The following is an 11,620-nucleotide window of genomic DNA, read 5'->3' as shown; positions in this document are numbered from 1 at the left end:
CTTAGCTTCCTGAGCAGCTGGGACTAATGGCGCTGTCACCACGCCTGGCTAATTGTGTGTGTGTGTGTGTGTGTGTGTGTGTGTGTGTGTGTGTGTGTGTAGATGGGGTCTCCCTGTGCTGCCCAGGCTGGTCTGGAGCTCCAGGACCCAAACGATCTTTCTGCTCGGGTCTCCCAAAATGCTGGAATTGCAGGTGTGAGCCACCAAGCCCAGCCTTGAATTCTTAAAATTATCTGTAGCACCTGTGAATAGAGTTTGTGACCTGGACACGAACTTTAAAGTCATAATTGGCATTCACCTGAAACATTGTAGCACAGTTAGGCTTTTGCAGGAATCTCTGCCGGCCATAAATAGTCACTGAACAATGACTCTTCTCAGGGCCCAGTGCTGTATACAAAGATACAGAGTCCTTCGTAGTTGTCTATATCCCATTAACTATGATCATTTGAATAGAAGGTGCCTGGGGTGAGGGGTCATCAATTTCAGTATCTAATTCAGACAATCGTGGCCCCCCCGAGGCCCTCTGGCATCAACCCCATTTGCACTCTAAGCCGTTGTTGCCAAGTCTCTGAGCAACACTTTAGAAACCTGGTCCCTGGTAAAGAACGGCAGAAAGCTACATTACAAGTAAAACTAAACATCAATTCCAAATGTAAATTGTTTGACAAGAAAAAAATACAATTAAATAATAGCAGAATGTGCTGGGCAGGGTGGCTCAAGCCCGTAGCCCCAGGACTTTGGAGGCTGAGATGGGCAAGTCACTTGAGATCAGGAGGTTGAGGCCAGCCTGGCTAACATGGTGAAACCCGGTCTCTACTAAAAAAAAAACTGCAAAAATTACTCAAGTGCACCTTTAATCCCAGTTACTCAGGAGGCTGAGGCCCGAGAATCACTTGAACCCAGAAAGCAGAGTTTGCAGTAAGCTGTGATTGTGCCACTGCACTCCAGCCTGGGCCACAGCATGACAGCCTGTCTCCAATAAATAAATAGATAATATCAAGAGTGAAGAGCTTTGAAAAACAGATATATGTGAGGGTGGGTGCAGTGGCTTGTGCCTGTAATCCCAGCACTTTGGGAGGCTGAGGTGGGTGGTTAACCTGAGGTCAGGAATTTGAGACCAGCCTGGCTAACATGGTGAAACCTCGTCTCTACTAAAAATACAAAAATTACCTGGCAGGGAAGATACCATGATCATGAAGGTGGTTTTCCCAGCACCAGGCTCATCCATTTCACTCCGGATGTGCTGACCCCTGCGATTTCTCTAGATGTGGGAAACTGGACTGCATAATTTGTGGTAGTGCGGGACTGCATTTGCGCTTTCCCCTGATAAAAAATAAAAATAAAAAAATTAGCCAGGCATGGTGGCACATGCCTGTAGTTCCAACCTCTTGGGAGGCTGAGTGAGGAGAATTGCTTGAACCATGAGGCAGAAGTTGCAGTGAGCTGAGATCACGCCACTGCACTCCAGCTGGGTGACAGAGCAAGACTGCATATCAAACAAAAAAAAAAAGAAAAGAAAGAAAGGAATGCTGGAAGTTTTTCTTTCTTTAAAAATAAAGATGGGGGTCTCCCTTTGTCGACCAGCCTGCTGTCCAACCCCTTGCTTCAAGTGACCCTACTGTCAGCCTCCCAAAGTGTTGGGAATATGGGTATAAGCCACCACACCTGGCCTAGCCGGGAAATATTTGCACCTGATCTAGGAGGTTGCATTAAGAGTCTTCAGATTTCTTTTACATTCTGAGCCAGGTGCTGTGGCTAGCACCAGTAATCCCTGCACTTTGGAAAGCCAAGAGAGGCAGATTACCTGAGGTCAAGACTTTGAGACCAGCCTGGCCAACATGGTGAAACCCCATTTCTACCAAAAATACAAAAATTAGCCAGGCATGGTGGTGTGCATCTGTAATCCCAGCTATTCAGGAGGCTGAGACAGGAGAATCGCTTGAACCCAGGAGGCAGAGGTTGTGCAGTGAGCTGAGATCTCTCACCATTGCACTCCAGCCTGGGCAACAAGAGGAAAACTCCATGCCGGGCGCGGTGGCTCAAGCCTGTAATCCCAGCACTTTGGGAGGCCGAGGCGGGTGGATCACGAGGTCAAGAGATCGAGACCATCCTGGTCAACATGGTGAAACCCCGTCTCTACTCAAAATACAAAAAATTAGCTGGGCACGGTGGCGCGTGCCTGTAATCCCAGCTACTCAGGAGGCTGCGGCAGGAGAATTGCCTGAACCCAGGAGGCGGAGGTTGCGGTGAGCCGGGATCGCGCCATTGCACTCCAGCCTGGGTAACAAGAGCGAAACTCCGTCTCAAAAAAAAAAAAAAAAAAAAAAAGAGCAAAACTCCATCTCAAAAAAAAAACAATTGTAAGTAAATTAGCTGATCATGGTGGCGTGCACCTGTGGTCCCAGCTACTTGGGAGGCTGAAGTGCGAGGATCATTTGAGCCCAGGAGCTCGAGGCTGCAGTCAGCTATGATTATGCCACTGCGCTCCAGCCTGGGTGACAGAGTAAGATCCTGTCTCAAAAAAAATAAATAAACAACAAAACACGGTAGAACAAAATGACGGATATGCTAAAATACTGATAATACATTGAGGTGAGAAGGCAGGTTAGAACAGAATCTTCAGTACGTTCACATCTTAGTAAAGTTCGCCTTCTCACATATGACTAAACAGAAATCCAAGAGGCGTCCACTACAAAATCCCAGCAATTCCTCCCAGACGGGAACTAACAGATCATTTTATTTTCTTCCTTCTGCTTTCCAAGGATTTTCCAAATCTTTTAAAACTAAGATTACTTTTCCTTTTTTCTTGTTTTTTTTTTTTTTTGAAACAGAGTCTCACTCACTCACCAAGGCTAGAGTGCAGTGGGGGCCGTCTCGACTCACTGCAACCTCTGCCACCCAGGCTCCTGCCCCAACCTCCCAAGTAGCTGGAATTACAAGTGTGTGACACCACACCTGGCTAATTTATGTATTTTTAGTAGAGACGAGGTTTCACCATATTGGCCAGGCTTGTCTTGAACTCTTGGCTTCAAATGATCTGCCTGCCTAGGCCTCCCAAAGTGTTGGGAATACAGGTGTGAGCCAGCACATCTGGCCTAAGATTTTTATTTATTTATTTATTTGTTTTTGAGACAGAATCTTACTCTGTCACCAGGCTGGAGTCTGGTGGCACGATCTCTGCTCACTACAACCTCCCAAGTTCAAGTGATTTCCCTGCCTCAGCCTCCTGAGTAGCTGGGAGTATGGGTGCATGCCACCAGGCCCAGCTAATTTTTATTTTGTATTTTAGTAGATACCAGGTTTCACCATATTGACCGGCATGGTCTCAATCTCCTGACCTCATGATCTGCCCACCTCTGCCTCCCTAAGTGCTGGGATTACATGTGTGAGCCACAGCACCTGGCCAGATTATTTTCATAATCAGAAGAAATAATACTTAAATTTTTGTTAGTCTTTCCAACTCTTATTGTGGAAAAGCTATTAAATTGATAATCAAAAATGAAAAGCCCTTAAATCCTACATAAGCACATGGAGGTCACTCAGTGAGATAGAAACTCAATTTCTAGCCAGGCGCGGTGGTTCATGCCTGTAATCCCAGCACTTTGGGAGGCCGAGGTGGGTGGATCACGAGGTCAAGAGATCGAGACCATCCTGGTCAACATGGTGAAACCCTGTCTCTACTAAAAATATAAAAAGTCACCAGACATGGTGGTGTGCACCTGTACTCCCAGCTACTCAGGAGGCTGAGGCAGGAGAATTGTTTGAACCCAGGAGGTGGAGGTTGCAGTGAGCCGAGATCATGCCACTGCACTCCAGCCTGGGTAACAAGAGTGAAACTCCACCTCAAAAAAACAAAAACAAACAAACAAAAAAACCTACTAAGTTTCTGTGGAGAATGGACTGCAGTGATGCAGAATAAACCTGGGAAGGACCGAATTTCCTCTGTAGGATAAACCACAGGGGAGCGCACGGCACCCCTGTCACCTGAGGGTGAGGGGACACCAGGAGGCACCCCAGGGAGGAGGGGGCAGGGCACAGCTGGGGGAAAGCTCTGGAAAGGTCAGAGCCTGTGTTGATCCTGTTCAGATTTCTGACTCTTTCTGCTCCTCCTCTATCAGAGCTGCTCACACTGTCTCCTTTTCTCAGACCCCAGGGCTTAAGTGATGAGTTGTTATTGAACCAGAGACCAGCGTGCACCTGTATTAAAATGTGCTGTATTGGCTGGACTTGGTGTCTCAAGCCTGTAATCCCAGCACTTTTGGTGGCCAAGGTAGGTGGATCATGAGGTCAGGAGTTCAAGACCAGCCTGGCCAATATGGTGAAACCCCGTCTCTACTAAAAATATGAAAATTAGGTAAGCATAGAGGTTCATGCCCAATTCTTGGGAGGTTGAGGCAGAAGAATTGCTTGAACCTGGGAGGGAGAGGTTGCAGTGAGCTGAGATCATGCCATTAAACTCCAGCCTGGTGGACAAAGCAAGACTCTGTATCTTAGAACCACAGGGGACTCACAGTGGTTTCATTCCATCAAAGAAATTCTTTTTGGGTGGTGTAAATACAGGATTTGATGAAAAGAGTCGTAAGTTCAAATAATTCAATTTGATAGCAAGACATAGATACAACAGTTTATTTCCTTTGTGACATAGGGTCTCCCTCTGTTGCCCAGACTGGAGTGCAGTGGCATAATCAGGACTTACTGCAACCTTGACCTCCCAGGTTCAAGTGATCCTCCCACCTTAGCTTCCTGAGCAACTGGGACTACAGGCGCTGTCACCACGCCTGGCTAATTGTGTGTGTGTGTGTGTGTGTGTGTGTGTGTGTGTGTGTAGATGGGGTCTCCCTGTGCTGCCCAGGCTGGTCTGGAGCTCCAGGACCCAAACGATCTTTCTGCTCGGGTCTCCCAAAATGCTGGAATTGCAGGTGTGAGCCACCAAGCCCAGCCTTGAATTCTTAAAATTATCTGTAGCACCTGTGAATAGAGTTTGTGACCTGGACACGAACTTTAAAGTCATAATTGGCATTCACCTGAAACATTGTAGCACAGTTAGGCTTTTGCAGGAATCTCAGCCGGCCATAAATAGTCACTGAACAATGACTCTTCTCAGGGCCCAGTGCCGTATACAAAGATACAGAGTCCTTCGTAGTTGTCTATATCCCATTAACTATGATCATTTGAATAGAAGGTGCCTGGGGTGAGGGGTCATCAATTTCAGTATCTAATTCAGACAATCCCGCCCCGAGGCCCTCTGGCATCAACCCCATTTGCACTCTAAGCCGTTGTTGCCAAGTCTCTGAGCAACACTTTAGAAACCTGGTCCCTGGTAAAGAACGGCAGAAAGCTACATTACAAGTAAAACTAAACATCAATTCCAAATGTAAATTGTTTGACAAGAAAAAAATACAATTAAATAATAGCAGGAATGTGCTGGGCAGGGTGGCTCAAGCCCGTAGCCCCAGGACTTTGGAGGCTGAGATGGGCAAGTCACTTGAGATCAGGAGGTTGAGGCCAGCCTGGCTAACATGGTGAAACCCGGTCTCTACTAAAGAAAAAACTACAAAAATTACTCAAGTGCACCTTTAATCCCAGTTACTCAGGAGGCTGAGGCCCGAGAATCACTTGAACCCAGAAGGCGGAGTTTGCAGTAAGCTGTGATTGTGCCACTGCACTCCAGCCTGGGCCACAGCATGACAGCCTGTCTCCAATAAATAAATAGATAATATCAAGAGTGAAGAGCTTTGAAAAACAGATATATGTGAGGGTGGGTGCAGTGGCTTGTGCCTATAATCCCAGCACTTTGGGAGGCTGAGGTGGGTGGTTAACCTGAGGTCAGGAATTTGAGACCAGCCTGGCTAACATGGTGAAACCTCATCTCTACTAAAAATACAAAAATTACCTGGCAGGGAAGATACCATGATCATGAAGGTGGTTTTCCCAGCGCGAGGCTCATCCATTTCACTCCGGATGTGCTGACCCCTGCGATTTCTCTAGATGTGGGAAACTGGACTGCATAATTTGTGGTAGTGCGGGACTGCATTTGCGCTTTCCCCTGATAAAAAATAAAAATAAAAAAATTAGCCAGGCATGGTGGTACATGCCTGTAGTTCCAACCTCTTGGGAGGCTGAGTGAGGAGAATTGCTTGAACCATGAGGCAGAAGTTGCAGTGAGCTGAGATCACGCCACTGCACTCCAGCTGGGTGACAGAGCAAGACTGCATATCAAACAAAAAAAAAAAGAAAAGAAAGAAAGAAATGCTGGAAGTTTTTCTTTCTTTAAAAATAAAGATGGGGGTCTCCCTTTGTCGACCAGCCTGCTGTCCAACCCCTTGCTTCAAGTGACCCTACTGTCAGCCTCCCAAAGTGTTGGGATTATAGGTATAAGCCACCACACCTGGCCTAGCCGGGAAATATTTGCACCTGATCTAGGAGGTTGCATTAAGTGTCCTCAGATTTCTTTTACATTCTGAGCCAGGTGCTGTGGCTAGCACCAGTAATCCCTGCACTTTGGAAAGCCAAGAGAGGCAGATTACCTGAGGTCAAGACTTTGAGACCAGCCTGGCCAACATGGTGAAACCCCATTTCTACCAAAAATACAAAAATTATCCAGGTATGGTGGTGTGCATCTGTAATCCCAGCTATTCAGGAGGCTGAGACAGGAGAATCGCTTGAACCCAGGAGGCAGAGGTTGTGCAGTGAGCTGAGATCTCTCACCATTGCACTCCAGCCTGGGCAACAAGAGCAAAACTCCATGCCGGGCGTGGTGGCTCAAGCCTGTAATCCCAGCACTTTGGGAGGCCGAGGCGGGTGGATCACGAGGTCAAGAGATCGAGACCATCCTGGTCAACATGGTGAAACCCCGTCTCTACTCAAAATACAAAAAATTAGCTGGGTGTAGTGGCGCGTGCCTGTAATCCCAGCTACTCAGGAGGCTGCGGCAGGAGAATTGCCTGAACCCAGGAGGCGGAGGTTGCGGTGAGCCGAGATCGCGCCATTGCACTCCAGCCTGGGTAACAAGAGCGAAACTCCGTCTCAAAAAAAAAAAAAAAAAAAAAGAGCAAAACTCCATCTCAAAAAAAAAACAATTGTAAGTAAATTAGCTGATCATGGTGGCGTGCACCTGTGGTCCCAGCTACTTGGGAGGCTGAAGTGCGAGGATCATTTGAGCCCAGGAGCTCGAGGCTGCAGTCAACTATGATTATGCCACTGCGCTCCAGCCTAGGTGACAGAGTAAGATCCTGTCTCAAAAAAAATAAATAAACAACAAAACACGGTAGAACAAAATGACTGATATGCTAAAATACTGATAATACATTGAGGTGAGAAGGCAGGTTAGAACAGAATCTTCAGTACGTTCACATCTTAGTAAAGTTCGCCTTCTCACATATGACTAAACAGAAATCCAAGAGGCGTCCACTACAAAATCCCAGCAATTCCTCCCAGACGGGAACTAACAGATCATTTTATTTTCTTCCTTCTGCTTTCCAAGGATTTTCCAAATCTTTTAAAACTAAGATTACTTTTCCTTTTTTCTTTTTTTTTTTTTTTTTGAAACAGAGTCTCACTCACTCACCAAGGCTAGAGTGCAGTGGGGGCCGTCTCGGCTCACTGCAACCTCTGCCACCCAGGCTCCTGCCCCAACCTCCCAAGTAGCTGGAATTACAAGTGTGTGACACCACACCTGGCTAATTTATGTATTTTTAGTAGAGACGAGGTTTCACCATATTGGCCAGGCTTGTCTTGAACTCTTGGCTTCAAATGATCTGCCTGCCTAGGCCTCCCAAAGTGTTGGGAATACAGGTGTGAGCCAGCACATCTGGCCTAAGATTTTTATTTATTTATTTATTTGTTTTTGAGACAGAATCTTACTCTGTCACCAGGCTGGAGTCTGGTGGCACGATCTCTGCTCACTACAACCTCCCAAGTTCAAGTGATTTCCCTGCCTCAGCCTCCTGAGTAGCTGGGAGTATGGGTGCATGCCACCAGGCCCAGCTAATTTTTATTTTGTATTTTAGTAGATACCAGGTTTCACCATATTGACCGGCATGGTCTCAATCTCCTGACCTCATGATCTGCCCACCTCTGCCTCCCTAAGTGCTGGGATTACATGTGTGAGCCACAGCACCTGGCCAGATTATTTTCATAATCAGAAGAAATAATACTTAAATTTTTGTTAGTCTTTCCAACTCTTATTGTGGAAAAGCTATTAAATTGATAATCAAAAATGAAAAGCCCTTAAATCCTACATAAGCACATGGAGGTCACTCAGTGAGATAGAAACTCAATTTCTAGCCAGGCGCGGTGGTTCATGCCTGTAATCCCAGCACTTTGGGAGGCCGAGGCGGGTGGATCACGAGGTCAAGAGATCGAGACCATCCTGGTCAACATGGTGAAACCCTGTCTCTACTAAAAATATAAAAAGTCACCAGGCATGGTGGTGTGCACCTGTACTCCCAGCTACTCAGGAGGCTGAGGCAGGAGAATTGTTTGAACCCAGGAGGTGGAGGTTGCAGTGAGCCGAGGTCATGCCATTGCACTCCAGCCTGGGTAACAAGAGCGAAACTCCACCTCAAAAAAACAAAAACAAACAAACAAAAAAACCTACTAAGTTTCTGTGGAGAATGGACTGCAGTGATGCAGAATAAACCTGGGAAGGACCGAATTTCCTCTGCAGGATAAACCACAGGGGAGCGCACGGCACCCCTGTCACCTGAGGGTGAGGGGACACCAGGAGGCACCCCAGGGAGGAGGGGGCAGGGCACAGCTGGGGGAAAGCTCTGGAAAGGTCAGAGCCTGTGTTGATCCTGTTCAGATTTCTGACTCTTTCTGCTCCTTCTCTATCAGAGCTGCTCACACTGTCTCCTTTTCTCAGACCCCAGGGCTTAAGTGATGAGTTGTTATTGAACCAGAGACCAGTGTGCACAGGACAACCACCTATATTAAAAGGTGCTGTATTGCCTGGACTCGGTGGCTCATGCCTGTAATCCCAGCACTTTTGGTGGCCGAGGCAGGCAGATCATGAGGTCAGGAGTTCAACACCAGCCTGGCCAATATGGTGAAACCCCATCTCTACTAAAAATACTAAAATTAGTTGAGTATAGAGGCATGTGCCCAGTTCTTGGGAGTCTGAGGCAGAATTGCTTGAACCTGGGAGGCAGAGTTTGCAGTGAGCTGAGATCATGTCATTGAACTCCAGCCTGGTGGACAAAGCAAGACTCTGTCTCAAAAAAAAAAAAAAAAAAAATGCACTACATCTTAGAACCACAACGGACTCACAGTGGTTTCATTCCATCAAAGAAATTCTTTTTGGATGGTGTAAATACAGGATTTGATGAAAAGAGTCCTAAGTTCAAATTAATAGAATTTGATAGGAAGACATAGATACAACAGTTTATTTACTTTTTGACATAGGGTCTCCCTCTGTTGCCCAGACTGGAGTGCAGTGGCATAATCAGGACTTACTGCAACCTTGACCTCCCAGGTTCAAGTGATCCTCCCACCTTAGCTTCCTGAGCAGCTGGGACTAATGGCGCTGTCACCACGCCTGGCTAATTGTGTGTGTGTGTGTGTGTGTGTGTGTGTGTGTGTATAGATGGGGTCTCCCTGTGCTGCCCAGGCTGGTCTGGAGCTCCAGGACCCAAACGATCTTTCTGCTCGGGTCTCCCAAAATGCTGGAATTGCAGGTGTGAGCCACCAAGCCCAGCCTTGAATTCTTAAAATTATCTGTAGCACCTGTGAATAGAGTTTGTGACCTGGACACGAACTTTAAAGTCATAATTGGCATTCACCTGAAACATTGTAGCACAGTTAGGCTTTTGCAGGAATCTCAGCCGGCCATAAATAGTCACTGAACAATGACTCTTCTCAGGGCCCAGTGCCGTATACAAAGATACAGAGTCCTTCGTAGTTGTCTATATCCCATTAACTATGATCATTTGAATAGAAGGTGCCTGGGGTGAGGGGTCATCAATTTCAGTATCTAATTCAGACAATCCAGCCTTGAGGCCCTCTGGCATCAACCCCATTTGCACTCTAAGCCGTTGTTGCCAAGTCTCTGAGCAACACTTTAGAAACCTGGTCCCTGGTAAAGAACGGCAGAAAGCTACATTACAAGTAAAACTAAACATCAATTCCAAATGTAAATTGTTTGACAAGAAAAAAATACAATTAAATAATAGCAGGAATGGGCTGGGCAGGGTGGCTCAAGCCCGTAGCCCCAGGACTTTGGAGGCTGAGATGGGCAAGTCACTTGAGATCAGGAGGTTGAGGCCAGCCTGGCTAACATGGTGAAACCCGGTCTCTACTAAAGAAAAAACTACAAAAATTACTCAAGTGCACCTTTAATCCCAGTTACTCAGGAGGCTGAGGCCCAAAAATCACTTGAACCCAGAAAGCAGAGTTTGCAGTAAGCTGTGATTGTGCCACTGCACTCCAGCCTGGGCCACAGCATGACAGCCTGTCTCCAATAAATAAATAGATAATATCAAGAGTGAAGAGCTTTGAAAAACAGATATATGTGAGGGTGGGTGCAGTGGCTTGTGCCTGTAATCCCAGCACTTTGGGAGGCTGAGGTGGGTGGTTAACCTGAGGTCAGGAATTTGAGACCAGCCTGGCTAACATGGTGAAACCTCATCTCTACTAAAAATACAAAAATTACCTGGCAGGGAAGATACCATGATCATGAAGGTGGTTTTCCCAGCGCGAGGCTCATCCATTTCACTCCGGATGTGCTGACCCCTGCGATTTCTCTAGATGTGGGAAACTGGACTGCATAATTTGTGGTAGTGCGGGACTGTATTTGCGCTTTCCCCTGATAAAAAATAAAAATAAAAAAATTAGCCAGGCATGGTGGCACATGCCTGTAGTTCCAACCTCTTGGGAGGCTGAGTGAGGAGAATTGCTTGAACCATGAGGCAGAAGTTGCAGTGAGCTGAGATCACGCCACTGCACTCCAGCTGGGTGACAGAGCAAGACTGCATATCAAACAAAAAAAAAAAAAAAAGAAAAGAAAGAAAGAAATGCTGGAAGTTTTTCTTTCTTTAAAAATAAAGATGGGGGGTCTCGCTTTGTCGACCAGCCTGCTGTCCAACTCCTTGCTTCAAGTGATCCTACTGTCAGCCTCCCAAAGTGTTGGGAATATGGGTATAAGCCACCACACCTGGCCTAGCCGGGAAATATTTGCACCTGATCTAGGAGGTTGCATTAAGTGTCTTCAAATTTCTTTTACATTCTGAGCCAGGAGCTGTGGCTGGCACCAGTAATCCAGCACTTTCGAAAGCCAAGAGAGGCAGATTACCTGAGGTCAAGACTTTGAGACCAGCCTGGCCAACATGGTGAAACCCCATTTCTACCAAAAATATAAAAATTAGCCAGGCATGGTGGTGTGCATCTGTAATCCCAGCTATTCAGGAGGCTGAGACAGGAGAATCGCTTGAACCCAGGAGGCAGAGGTTGTGCAGTGAGCTGAGATCTCTCACCATTGCACTCCAGCCTGGGAGACAAGAGCAAAACTCCATCTCAAAAAAAAAACAATTGTAAGTAAATTAGCTGATCATGGTGGCATGCACCTGTGGTCCCAGCTACTTGGGAGGCTGAAGTGGGAGGATCATTTGAGCCCAGGAGCTCG

At 46.7% G+C, this 11,620-nt stretch overlaps 3 non-coding genes across 3 annotated transcripts; all 3 read left to right on the top strand.

Moving 5' to 3' along the window:
- Positions 1–1,162: 1,162 nt before the first annotated feature.
- On the top strand, positions 1,163–1,326 carry LOC135277163 (U1 spliceosomal RNA). The gene has a single exon (XR_010344756.1). It is a non-coding gene; the product is annotated as a U1 spliceosomal RNA (small nuclear RNA).
- A 4,559-nt stretch (positions 1,327–5,885) lies between these two features.
- Positions 5,886–6,049, top strand: LOC135277161 (U1 spliceosomal RNA). Its single transcript, XR_010344754.1, has one exon. It is a non-coding gene; the product is annotated as a U1 spliceosomal RNA (small nuclear RNA).
- A 4,594-nt stretch (positions 6,050–10,643) lies between these two features.
- LOC135277162 (U1 spliceosomal RNA) lies at positions 10,644–10,807 on the top strand. The gene has a single exon (XR_010344755.1). It is a non-coding gene; the product is annotated as a U1 spliceosomal RNA (small nuclear RNA).
- The last annotated feature ends 813 nt before the right edge of the window (positions 10,808–11,620 follow it).

Source organism: Aotus nancymaae, unplaced genomic scaffold (assembly GCF_030222135.1).
Source record: "Aotus nancymaae isolate 86718 unplaced genomic scaffold, 86718_ANA_hifiasm-v0.15.2.pri h1tg000029l, whole genome shotgun sequence".
NCBI lineage: Eukaryota > Metazoa > Chordata > Mammalia > Primates > Aotidae > Aotus > Aotus nancymaae.
The sequence above is the reverse complement of the archived record's forward strand: the minus strand, read 5'-3'. Positions and strand labels throughout refer to the sequence as shown.